We start from the raw sequence: 12360 nt of genomic DNA, 5'->3' as shown, positions 1-12360 counted from the left end.
TGTGCCTGCAAGCTCCAGGCAGGGAGCAGAGGGGAGGGGCCAGCCCTGCAGTGGGGCAGAGAGCTCCATCCAGCCCAGAGAACATGCTGGGATTCTGGGGGAGTCTGGTTTATCTTAAACCAGCAAGGGGCCTGGGACAGAAATTGCATAAACTGGTTTGACTCAAATCAGGTAAGTCTGATACTACATTCAACCAGGTTTATCTCAAACCAGTTTCAGCCATTTTCAAACTAGTTTATGTGCACTGAACATCTGTTCTGTTACAGGTTTAAACCAGTTTCTGATTCCTTGAACTGGTTTATGTATAATGTCTGTCCCTACCCTTATGGCTAACTGCTTTGAAGTGGGTTCCTTTAAGCACCTAAGAGGACATATAAACTCACAGTATAGATCTGTGGAGGAAATGCTTGGAGAAAAAAAAGTTGAGAGTAATCTCTTCTTCCCTACTTCAGTGGGTTAAAAAATCTTAGGAGAATTCTTCAGCTCCTTAAGCCACAGCATAAAAGTCTATAATGATGCTTCACAGCAGAATATAGAAGAGGGAGGAGCAGGCCTGTTGGAAACATGGTCATTTGCTCTACATATAGTGCATATCTTGTAGGACTAGGCTACACCAGTGGCATACCAATGGGGGCACAGGAGAGGGAAAGGGGCCATGCCCCCCGGTGCTGGCCTGGGGTTGGAGGGTGCCAACGGCACTTCCAGTTCTATCACCGGCATTTCTGGGCTCGGCGATTGGCAGCCAGTGGGACCCTCCCCCCCTCAGCAATTGGCCATGGATGGGGCATGTATGCAAGTATTGGCCCCCAGGTGCTGGAGACCCATGGTATGCCACTGCGTTACACATAGGACTAGGCTATATATGCTGCCTTTCCTTTTCAGTTACACATAGTAGCAGATTCAGATGCTGACCTCTGGCTAGTGTACATTAAGTTGAGGGCTCCATCTGTAGTTCCCACAGGGAGAGTAAACTTGCAGGTAGAATAGATATTATCTATTTTGCCTTTGGGCTGAATCTAGGATTTTCTTAATACTACTCATAACTTACATAGTTTATATAATCACTGGTAAAGAAATACCTAGAAAGCTTGTTATAAATTAAACTGACAACATAATGCAGGTACTTTTCCTTTTTCATGTCCTTGTGACAAGGTTTTTAGCAGAATTTTCAGATTCATTGGAATCTAACAGGGTTGCACCACGAGTGCATCTGCTGGGTCCTCAAACATGGGACCCGTGTGTTGTTAACCGTGTGCCTTAGTGCTTGTACCACCTTAGCCCCTGTAGGCTAGGTAAAAACAGATAAATGGGCAACAATTTATGGTCAGACATACGGGTATACAGTGATGGATATTGAAACTACAAATGTGCACAGATAAATAAGGATATGCTATGGTAATTACACGGCCTTTTGATACACAGTAACCAACATAACATTTTTAAAACGGACATTTTTTTTTAATGAGACCAGAGCTGACAGTTAATGCTACATTCAGGTGTAGGCCCTCAATATAGCAAACAGTGACCAATTGAAAAAGTCCAAAGAAGGATTATAAAAATTATTGTTAAAAGGCATGTTCTCCAAGAAGAAACCAAAAGAACTAGAAATGTTCAAGTTGGAAGAGAGGTGGCAAACAGGGAACACATGAAGAGTAAACAAATACCTAAGGAATACTAACAGAGAATTAATCAATGCATTTAAAGTGAACAGAAGAGCAGTCCACCAATATGAAAATATATTCAGAGTAATTTTAATGGAAAATTCCTGATAGGCATATTAAAAAGTAGAAATAAATTTCTATCTGAAAGTTGCAATGACTGGGAGTTGGAGCAGCAATGAATACAGTGAGTGATGTATAAAACTCCATAGAGTTCAACAGATACACCTGGAGAGAGAATTTGGTCCTTTATGTCACTACCTTCATTATAACTTTCTAGCGTTAAATCATCTCTCATAGATTGGCTACACATATCAAAGTTGAACTTCAGTGTTTTTCACCCGTGGTAGAAAATAATAAACAAACTGAAGCAAGTCATTTAATTGATCTTCACAAAATAAGCTTTTGCACTCGTAATTGTGCTGAGTATCTACATATTACTGCACTCATTTTTTTTTTATAACACAAGAGATCATCAGTTTCAAAGCTTTTACAGTTCATCACCAGCTGCAGACTACACAATCTTAGCTAATTGTGTCCGGGTACTAACTTTTTCATTTAATAAATAGCCTTTTGTAAGTTAATTTTGATTTTATCCTAACGCTTGGATGCATGTGCAGCATCCTATCCTTCAAAGCTGTACAGGCTAGTCCAGGTTCCCCACTACAGTTAAATAATTTTCTCCTTCTTTGGGAAACGTTAGAAGATGATCAGCATTACCATTTAATTATAGCAGTCTTTATAAATTGTATAAATCATATAATTTGTTGTCCAAGGTTATGCTTTTTGCTGAGCTTCTAAGTAAATATGAAGACCTTAGCAGGAATTTGAAGAATCCAAGAAACAGAGGTTGATCCCTTCCCTGCTTTTGTGTGATAATCACATTTGTTCAACTGTAAAAGAAAATGAATTTTTATTTGTAATATTTTCTCTTTGTTGTACTTCTAGAACATGGGGAACACAATCAACCATTCTATATTTGTCTCTTTACCAGGCTGCGAAATCTTATGTCACTGCCCTCATTTTAAATATATATTTTTTTATTTCTGTCAACTAGTACAATTAAATTTACCTTTATAAGCAAATTCTTTGTTTTATCAAGAGTAAGTCATCTCTCCTCTCTAAAATTGCGTGTTTTACCAAATCTATTGTGTTAATCCTTTTTTTCCTTGCTGTCCCCTTGATTTATTGGCTCATTTTTTTTATTTCCCTTCAGTGTATGGAGGCAACCAATAAGGTAATGTTAAACAGTTACCTTCTTCTGCTTACCTGATAGTGCAGCATCCGGCTGGTCTCACCCTGTTGATAATTTGGCAACTTTAGTTTGTCCTTTCCATCCATCCATTGGTGGTCTACTGGCAGTCCTGGCTTCACACACATGAATAATTCAAGTTTGGAGTCCATACCTGCAACACACACAACAGTAGTGTCACTGCATAAGTGAGCAAAGGAGTTCACTGAGGCACAATCGCTTAGTCTATTAAAGATTAAATCACATTTAACAGTTAAACTCTGTTAATGCTCCCGGTCTGCTGGTTTCTTCATGCATGTGTGTTTTGCAGCGCACTGCTCATACATGTGTTCACTGTGATGCTAATTTGCAGCATGGTGGGGGTTTTTGGGGGGGTTTTTTTGACACTGGGAGATCCCTAGTGTAACAAACCCCCCCCCCCCAAAAAAAAAACCCAACAAAAGAAGAAGAAACCCAAAAAAACGCAGCAGAAAAAAGCAGGGCTGCAGCATACACTGCTTGAAACCAGAGCCTGGACAGCCTGAGCCACTCTCCAGCTGCCAGCCAGGTTCCATGCACCCAGATTGCCACTGCGGCAGCCCTGGGAGGCCCCCAGGACCCCAGATAAGGTTGCTGAGGCCAGCCCAGGTGCTGGCCCCTGCCTCCACTACCCTACCCAGGGCAATCTGCTGCATGCCAGAATATGCATGCAGGGGCATGCCCGGGGACAACTAGCAGTGGCACAAACATGCGCCACTACTATTTGTCCATGGGTAAACGCACGTTCCCACTCGTGGGGACACACCTCCTTTGTAGTCAGTTGCACAATAGAATTCTTAAAGAAGCAGAGCAGAGATGTTTACATCAGATTTTAAAACAAATAACTAATTTCATATAATACAAAACATAAGAAACCATGAACTGCTATCAGTTTTATCCATTTAAGCAGGACAACACTGGAACTAGATACATATAAAGTTTTTGAAGAGTTGGAAAATAAACCCACTTTATCATTTTAAATCTAGATATACAAGGATGCCTATGGTACCTTATACTCCAGGTAACAATATAATTACAATAAAACCACACCCTAGCTGCATTAAAAAAATAGTTACAGAAACTCTGCTTGTCAAATTGCCACCTCTTTCATCATCATCTAGGATACAAAACCTCAGTGTTATTACCTATTTAATAGATTGCCAGTCTGCATTTGCTAAAGTCTGGGATCTGTACCATTTAAAATTATGTTTCACTGAACTTAGTGAATATGAATGTCTAAGGAACTGTATAGTTTTACTACTGTATGTTATAACATACCTGTTCCATTTGTATATAGTGATTTGGCACTGCCAATATTTTAGTTATTTTGGAAAAAAAATCATAAGTTTGCAGTTATTTAGAAATGACAAGTGTAAAATGGAACTTCAGGTCTCACCAAAACTTTTCCTTAAGGAGCTTACCTAGAACTAACCTATCCATCTTGATTAGATTTTCTATCATCTTTCAATTTCCTTCTACTGGTGTTTGCATAAAAGCCATCAACACTTAGAGTGATGGACACCATTTGGAAACCTGGATGGGTACATAGAATGCACTTGTTAATGTGGATTTTTTTTTTTCAGTTTTTGAGAGTAGCAGTTTGCTCCTAACATAGCAGATCTTGGATATTTGTTAAATTCTTGATTCCCAAATCCTTCTGAAAAAAATGCCAAATATTTAATTTCTTTTCATTTCAGAAAGATTTTGCACAGTTTTTATTAAAATGCATACTTTAGCATCTTTTCCGTTTCTAGGGGGTAGAAATGATTTGCTAAAATATTTCAACAGGTAGCTAGAGTTTGATGTTTTGTAGGCCTATGCAAATCTCTCCAGAGTGCAAAGAAAGTATCATATTTTCTTGCAAACAGTATGCACCTTTTCCCAAAAACAGCTTCTGGAAATTGGGGTACACATTATAAGAAAGGAAAAAGTAAAAGTAACTCCGTGCATGGCATTCCTTAGGGAGTGGAACAATGAGCAAGCTGGGCAACTCAACTGCTGCTATTCAATGACTTACTCCAAAGAACTATTTTTTCTTCATTTTGCCTTTCAAATTAAAGCATGCATCTTATTCCAGGGCATTGTATGTGAGAAAATACAGTAATAACATTGGTGCATTATGGGCTCAACTCTGATTCTGCTGAAGTTCATTAGAACTTTGTTATTAAGTTTAATGGAAGAGTGAATCCTACATTTTCCCTGAAGAGTCACAATTGTTATATTTAGCCAGGGGTGTTAATGACCCTCTCTCCCCGCGCACTCCCTAGCAGACCTGGAAGTGCTTCTGGTCTACTTCCGGGTCTGCTGCTGAGCACGCTGGGGACCCCCTTGCGCTCCTGTGGGAGATTCCATCTGCCCCAGCATTGCAGCATTCACAAGCCGCCTAGTACCTTGAGGTCTGTAGAAAAAACATTTAAAGCTGTGTCTATGTCTGAATTGCCCTATCTTTCCAAATCTCTCCAAATCGATTTGGAGGGTTCCGATTCGATTCAGAGAGATTAAAGGGTCTTCCTGATTCGGTGGCTGAATCCGAATCAAATAGGGCTGAATCTCCGCCGAATCAAATCAGAAACCAAAGCTTCGCACAGCCCTAACAACAGCCCAGTTATCATACAATATAAATAGATTGTTAAGCCTTCCATGCAGGGACTGTGTCTTCACATTAGCTTATATGGTACTAAGCAGGACAAGATCTTAAAAAATAAACTTCAGTTCTTACCCAAATTCTAACTGGAGTTTATTGGTGCTACTGGCATGTCTAAATGAGATGCTAAATGCATAGTAGATTAATTCTACTGTGTATTAGCATGTCACAGCAAAAGCTATGCTAATGTGCTAATGTGCAGTAGAGTTAGTGTACTGTGCATTAGCATCGCAAAAAACCTGTGCACCACTGCTACTGAGCACTAGCACCAATTTCTGTGCATTCAGTTAATAATGAGCATTAACAATAGCACATTAATGAATGTGCAGAGGCACCGACTGTAAACCAAGTATTAGTTCAATATAAATAATGAAAATGGGTCATGTGGTCTGTAGAAGGAATCAGGGTTTAAAATGTGTAATCCATTTGCAATATTCACTGAACAGTCATTCCTACTTGCATATATCAAATACCTGGATTATAAACAACCAGCATCTCGGCAGCTTGAATAGACTGGGGGCTATCTGCAAATGTATATCATCTGGGTATAATGGCGATGGCCCCGATTCAGCAAAATGTGTAAGTACGTGTTTAAGTCTACTTTTAAACATTTTGCCAAATTGGAGCCTATCTGTGAAGTATGCTTCTCTGTACTGGGTTTTAAATTATTCCCTTCTTTTATATAACATGATAGCTTGCATGCGAATCACCAGGTGCATTGAGATTCAGCTTTTTACTCCATTTTTGCACATTATTCCACAGAAATTAGCTTCATTTTTGTGGAGTCATAATAAAATCCAAAGAGAAGAATCTACTTTTTCAATCAGTTAGCTAGCAACAAGAAATAAAAAGAACCATGCATATGTGCTCAACAAAATAAAACAATAGTTAGATATAAAATGAAGATAGTTTTATTAAATCATTATTCTAGAACACCATGTTTAAAACAGAAGCCTTATGAAAAGCAGTTACTGTGCAAGGAATGCAACCACTTGTAATTTCTGCCATTTATTCTTCAACTTAATTGACAAGTTACAAACTTGAAAATATCAATTTAAAAATAAATATTCATCATTTTTACTTAAAGGAATGCAGATCAGTAATTATATATGTGAATTATTGTTTTTCAACTTAGTGAAGACTGAAATTTTCCATGTTTCTTGCTGCAAAATACTGCAAAGACAAAAACAACTTTGTACCAAAACACTTTGCATTCCAGCATGTACTCAAGAATGTTTCTGCCATACTGACTAGTGACCATAGCCTACAGAACCTCATACCTGTCATGTGACTAAAATGCATTTGGACTTGCATGAATCATCTTCAGTATTTTCAAGGTCACTCAGTCACCTTTAACTCTGCGATTCATTTCTTTTACCTTTGCTATAACCCCACAGTTAACCCAAGTCAGAATTATTGCTTTTTAAAAAACATGAACACAGATTGTAAACTGATATCAGATTCTCTCTATAACTGTTTTTAGGTTCAACCTAAGATATTTCTATTCATTATCAACTGCTGTGTCCACTCTACTAGCTGTTCATTTTTGCATTACACTTTTTTTTGTTCTCCTTTGCCAGAGTGGCTTCTTACTGGGCTAGTAGGCCAGGCTCTGCACCTAGCAGGGCATGCTGCAGACATAGTAAACATGATCTACATGTGATCACCGACTAATGTCACTGTAGCAGCGCGCTTCCCCAGTATAGCATGCTGTTACAGCAACACAGCTGGGAAATTTACCCATGCACCTCATGCACAGTGCAGTAACAGCCCGCACTGTGCCATACTTTAGCACTTCTAAAGGGTAGTACTAAAACACAGCACCGTAGCAAGTTCACCATACAGCGACATGTAGACATGCCTGCGGTATGATAACAGGCACTCTATAAATAAACTATTCTTTTCATATTCCAGTCTAGCAGCAGTTTTGTCATTTGCTCCATAGTAGCAGCTGAGAGTTGTGACAGGGCAAAAACTGGATTTTTCAAAATCTCAAGTCAGCTATACAGAGCCAAATTATTTTCCTTTCACTGAAAATATGTCAGATGTCACAAAAAGCTGAACTTCCTAACTCCAAATCACTGCAGTATATCAGTCAAGGGTATACAGAGAACAGGTCACTTGATTAATTACTTCAGGGATACCACAGGTTTTGAGGTACTCCTTGACACATTTGCCCTATCAATTCTGCATACCTGCAACAGCTACATTATTATTTCTTTGCTATCATCTATTTTTTTGGCTTAAGATTCAAAGTCACCAATATCCAGCAAGCCTATAGCTTTATATACCCGCTTTTATCTCTAAAATGGCTGATGTATAAGGCTGTAGCACAGACTGAGGGTTACACCTAACATTGCATCCTTCTGCTTTTAAGGCTACCTTCACAGTTGTCAGCCCAATTCAGAAGAAGGCTAAATTATGGTTTTAAGACAGTCCCTTGACAGGCAATTCTCAGTGGCATCTGCATAAGTGGCTGGGCACACTGAACAGCCATTCTTTATTCATGTTATTTGTATGTGCACTACTTAATTCCCATCCCCGTAGAACCTGCCAGCACTCAGGGAACAGGCAGAACATGGCCCTTATGCCACTTCCTGCTCTACAAAGAGTTTAAAACTCAACAGTCATCCTGGGCCTCTCATCAGGTTATTTTGGGTTGAATTTTCCAATCTGATGAGGAGGTGGAAGACAACACAATTTTTTGGTAAATATATTTTTAATGGCACCAGTTTCAAGGTGCTTAGATGTTTAGAATATATCACAAAGATCTAGGAAGTATGTTAGTTGGCAAAGTATGGCAAAGCCATCAAGGGTGTATGATAAATGAAATTATACGATTGTGTATCTACATAAATACATTTTGCCTACATGTGTTCTGCCTTGGTCATGAGATGTTTGATTACTTTACATAGAATAATAGCAAAAATATTGATGGAATTATGTATTATGGATTTCATAAGCACTTCCATAGGAAGTTCTCTCTTTAGACAAAGAATTGTATGTTCCACGTATAAAACAAATTAGTATTCTGATGGTCAAAAAGAAACAGTTGGCCAAATTCTGACACTCCTGCTCAGATTGTAATCCCATTCTCACTGAAGATGATGGTAGAATTCCTGTGGAGTGTAACCAAAGGGGAAATGCCCATCAGTCATGGCTCAGACTAAATCTCATAGATTTTAATGGGTAATTAATCTGAGTAAAGACTAAGGATTTGCCACAAAACATGTATCACCCAGAAGAATTTTTTCAGTCATCGCTTTTACTATTTGAATGCTGTTTGTGATGATGTGATGATAATCTGCTGCCAAAGAAGAATGCACAATGTGCTGCAGGGGATTATCTACAGGAAAAAGTAATTATTTCTAGTAAAACCAGACTGAGATCAATGAATGTAATCTTGTAAAAAAAATTCTCACTGATGGTTTCTTATTACCTACATATATATGTAGAGTCCAACAAATGTTAGCTTGGAAAAAAATAGAGAAAAACATAAACCAGGTTGTGCATACTGAAGTATCTATGACAAACACTCAGTTGAGGCTTCAGTAGTTCTGAACAGAGGAGACGCACTGAGTATAACTGATGTAGCTGATGTCAGTTCTCTAATCCTGGGACTATCTTCAGTCTCAATACAGATTTGAATAATTTAATGGTTCCTTCCAAGAAAGTTCAGCAGGCTTTTATTTATGAGAGGTAAGGGAAAAATAATGTTCTTTTTGCAGTGAGACCCCACTTCTGATCTCTCTCTCATGTTAATGTTAATTCTACATAGAATAAAAACAGAATCTTTTCAGAAGCATCTTGCTCCCCTTCTGCCCCTGAGGCTGTGAATCATGGTTCCCTGAGCTTTCTGCTGACAGAAGCAGAGTATGATTGTAGCTCATTAGGAGGGCAGTCTGGCTGCAAAGGCTTTCCTGGTGATTGTGGTAGCATTAGTCCCATACATTGGGAAATTCTGTGCATTGTTTTTGCATGTTCTTATAAGAAGACCACAATCCTAGCTCCTCTATTAAGCTTCTAACTGGTGATCTTATTCCACCACATTTTAGTCCTTGAAAATACCTTTTGTATTAAAGTTTTTCAGAGACTCAAGCAGGGTAGAATAAGATTGCATTTAGGTGTCTAATAGAAATAGGATCTGTCTCTAAGTGTGTCCATATCCTTCCTCCTTCACCTCATCAACAGCAAGGTTCTGATCTTTATGTTTAAGGTCCTACACAGTTTAGCTCCATCTCTTACTACTTTGTTCCTGCCCCCTCCACTCCACCAAAAATACCAGCCTTCTCTACTCATTTTCCTCGCAAGAGCCTCTATGCCTTTTTCCATGCCACATCTTATACAAAGGACACAATCTCCACATGGCCACTAACCTGTTGTTCTTCAAATACAGTTTTTTTCAACATCCCTTTTAACAGTAATGCCTGTGGATAAGTGCCAACTGATAGCCTTGTTACATGGACAGCGGGACTTACAATATTTACAGAAAAAAAATCAGACAGATAAGATAAATTAGTCCATTCAAAACTGGCTAACTGTGTATATATCTGGTCTCCATATTCTAATTTGTTTTTACTAGTATTTCTTTTTGTCCCTTTTCCCTTCCTTCAGACTGCTTCATACCCTTGTATCATCTTTTAAATAAATAACAAGCATCTTTTTGAAAAAGGAATCTTCTTTAATCTTGTGTTTTCATGCTATACAAAAATAAGTGACTTGCTCCATACAAGGATAAGTGGATGAAATTCTATAGCCTTTGTTGCACAGTCAATTAAAACTCCATCTAATTGTCTTTGCTGCCCATAACATCTATGAATACGTAGCACAATGGGGGTCCAGTCCTGACTAGTGTCCATGCAATGCTCTACTTCAAAAAACAAACAGCAGCAGCCCTATAATGACAACAACAACAACAAAAATCATTTTAAAATCATCTTTAGGGAATCTGAAGGTAGCTTCAAAATGTTTGATGAGCCAAGCACCACAAAAATAGGGAACATCTGGGATTTTGCTGTTCAGCCAATTCCTTTTTTAATCTGCCTGTATGCATAAGGCCTCCAATTTACCTTCCTCTGGGGATGCTGCTAGTCACAGCTCTGTATAAAAGTTACTAATGTCTTAATTATGAGTAAATGGGGAATAAAATATAACTGTTAGTAAGCTTACATGCTGGGGGTAAAATGCAAACAGATGCATTTAGAGACAAATCCTGGAAAGTGCACTGAGCAAACGGTTCCTTCAAAATTTTCAAAACAGGATCAAAGACATCCTTCCTTTCTGGACTGCAATCACTGCTGCTGGGTATAACAGCAGAAATACACTGAACCCAACCCATTGCTCCTCTGCTATTCCTTTCTATGGCTCAGAGAAGCCTCCTTCTGAGATACTCACTGGCTGTTTCCCCACCATATATGCAGAAAAACCGTTCTTGTTCTCCCACACTTCAGTACAAAGAACAGCCACAGAATGCAGAAGTTAGGTCAACATACTGTGCAGCTCCTCCACCATCCGGCAAAATCCCAGCAATTCCATGGTGTTTATTGAACAGCCCAATGGTGCTCAATCTTTTCCTCACACAAGATGGATTTGTTGCTGTGGGCTGGTTTGTAGGTCAGATCAGGTCCCATGAGCCAGGACTGGGCCCTACACTAGTTCCCAGGGCCCTGCACCACCTCCCAGTGCAGGCTCCTGTATCCCTAGATCAGGCCCCAGGACACATCCACACACAGATCCAGCATGCTATCCAGTCCATTGGGTTCTCCAGGGGTCTGGAACTTTGACCACAGGGGAGCAGGAATTACTGCTACTACTCCCGCACCACCAGATTTTTGGCCCAGATAGCATGGCTCTGTGGGCTGGGAGTTGAGCACCCCTGGCATAGTCCTTCTCCATGTGCTTGAGTTAAGCATATGCTCAAGGACCTTGCTGAATTATAGCCACTGTTATTAGCAAATCTAGTCAAATGTGATGGATTACAGAATTACGAAGATATAATATATAAAAGAAAAAAATAGAACTTCAGGTGGTACAAGAGGCTGAAACTAAAATGTCAGCATGTTCTGCCAGTACTAGAAATTTAACCCAAGTAACATATTTTCTAAAATGTTTATCATCTTATCAATTAGAAAAAAATAGAACAATCATGGTACCGTGATGCAGGGAAAAAAATATCATGGGCTGACATGGGTTCTTACAGTTCATTTGTCATGGGTTAAATACAGGTCTCAAATATTCTGTACATTTCTGAAAACTGAGAATATATGGTCATATTGTCAACTCTAGATTGAAAGATTATTTCCTACATTAAATAAGAGATTCTCTGTTAAGTGAGATTTGTCAAATGAGACCTGTGGTATTGACACCTACACAGTCAAATGAGTCGCTAGTTGACTGAAGGGCTGCACCCACAGAGTGGTGGTGGACGAGTCCTATTCGACCTGGAGGGATGTGGGCAGTGGAGTTCCACAGGGCTCGGTCCTCGGGCCCGCACTGTTCAACATCTTCATCGGTGACTTGGACAAGGGAGTAAAAAGCACCCTGTTCAAATTTGCTGATGACACTAAGATGTGGGGGGATGTGGGCATGCTAGAAGGGAGGAATAGGCTGCAGTCAGACCTAGACAGGTTACAGGGGTGGGTGGATGAGACTAGGATGGGATTCAACACTAACAAGTGCAAGGTGATGCACCTGAGGAGGAAGAACCAGCACCATACCTACAGGCTGGGGAACTCCCTTCTCGTCAGTGCAGAGGCAGAAAAGGATCTTGGAGTCATCATTGATGCCAA

General features: G+C 39.5%; 2 protein-coding genes across 4 annotated transcripts in view; one reads left to right on the top strand and one right to left on the bottom strand.

The window, feature by feature from the left end:
* NRG4 (neuregulin 4) overlaps positions 1 to 12360 on the top strand; it is a 129104-nt gene that overhangs the window by 65513 nt on the left and 51231 nt on the right. The window lies entirely within an intron of this gene.
* TMEM266 (transmembrane protein 266) overlaps positions 1 to 12360 on the bottom strand; it is a 254377-nt gene that overhangs the window by 194432 nt on the left and 47585 nt on the right. For both annotated transcript variants that reach the window (XM_019504414.1, XM_019504412.1), the window contains exon 2: positions 2928 to 3064. The gene's annotated coding sequence lies outside the window, so the exon portion shown is untranslated. The remainder of the gene's footprint in view (positions 1 to 2927; positions 3065 to 12360) is intronic.

This window comes from Gavialis gangeticus, unplaced genomic scaffold, assembly GCF_001723915.1.
Source record: "Gavialis gangeticus isolate Ggan-Ray unplaced genomic scaffold, GavGan_comp1, whole genome shotgun sequence".
Classification (NCBI taxonomy): Eukaryota; Metazoa; Chordata; order Crocodylia; family Gavialidae; genus Gavialis; species Gavialis gangeticus.
Note: the sequence above shows the minus strand (reverse complement) of the source record. Positions and strands in the feature narration are given on the sequence as shown.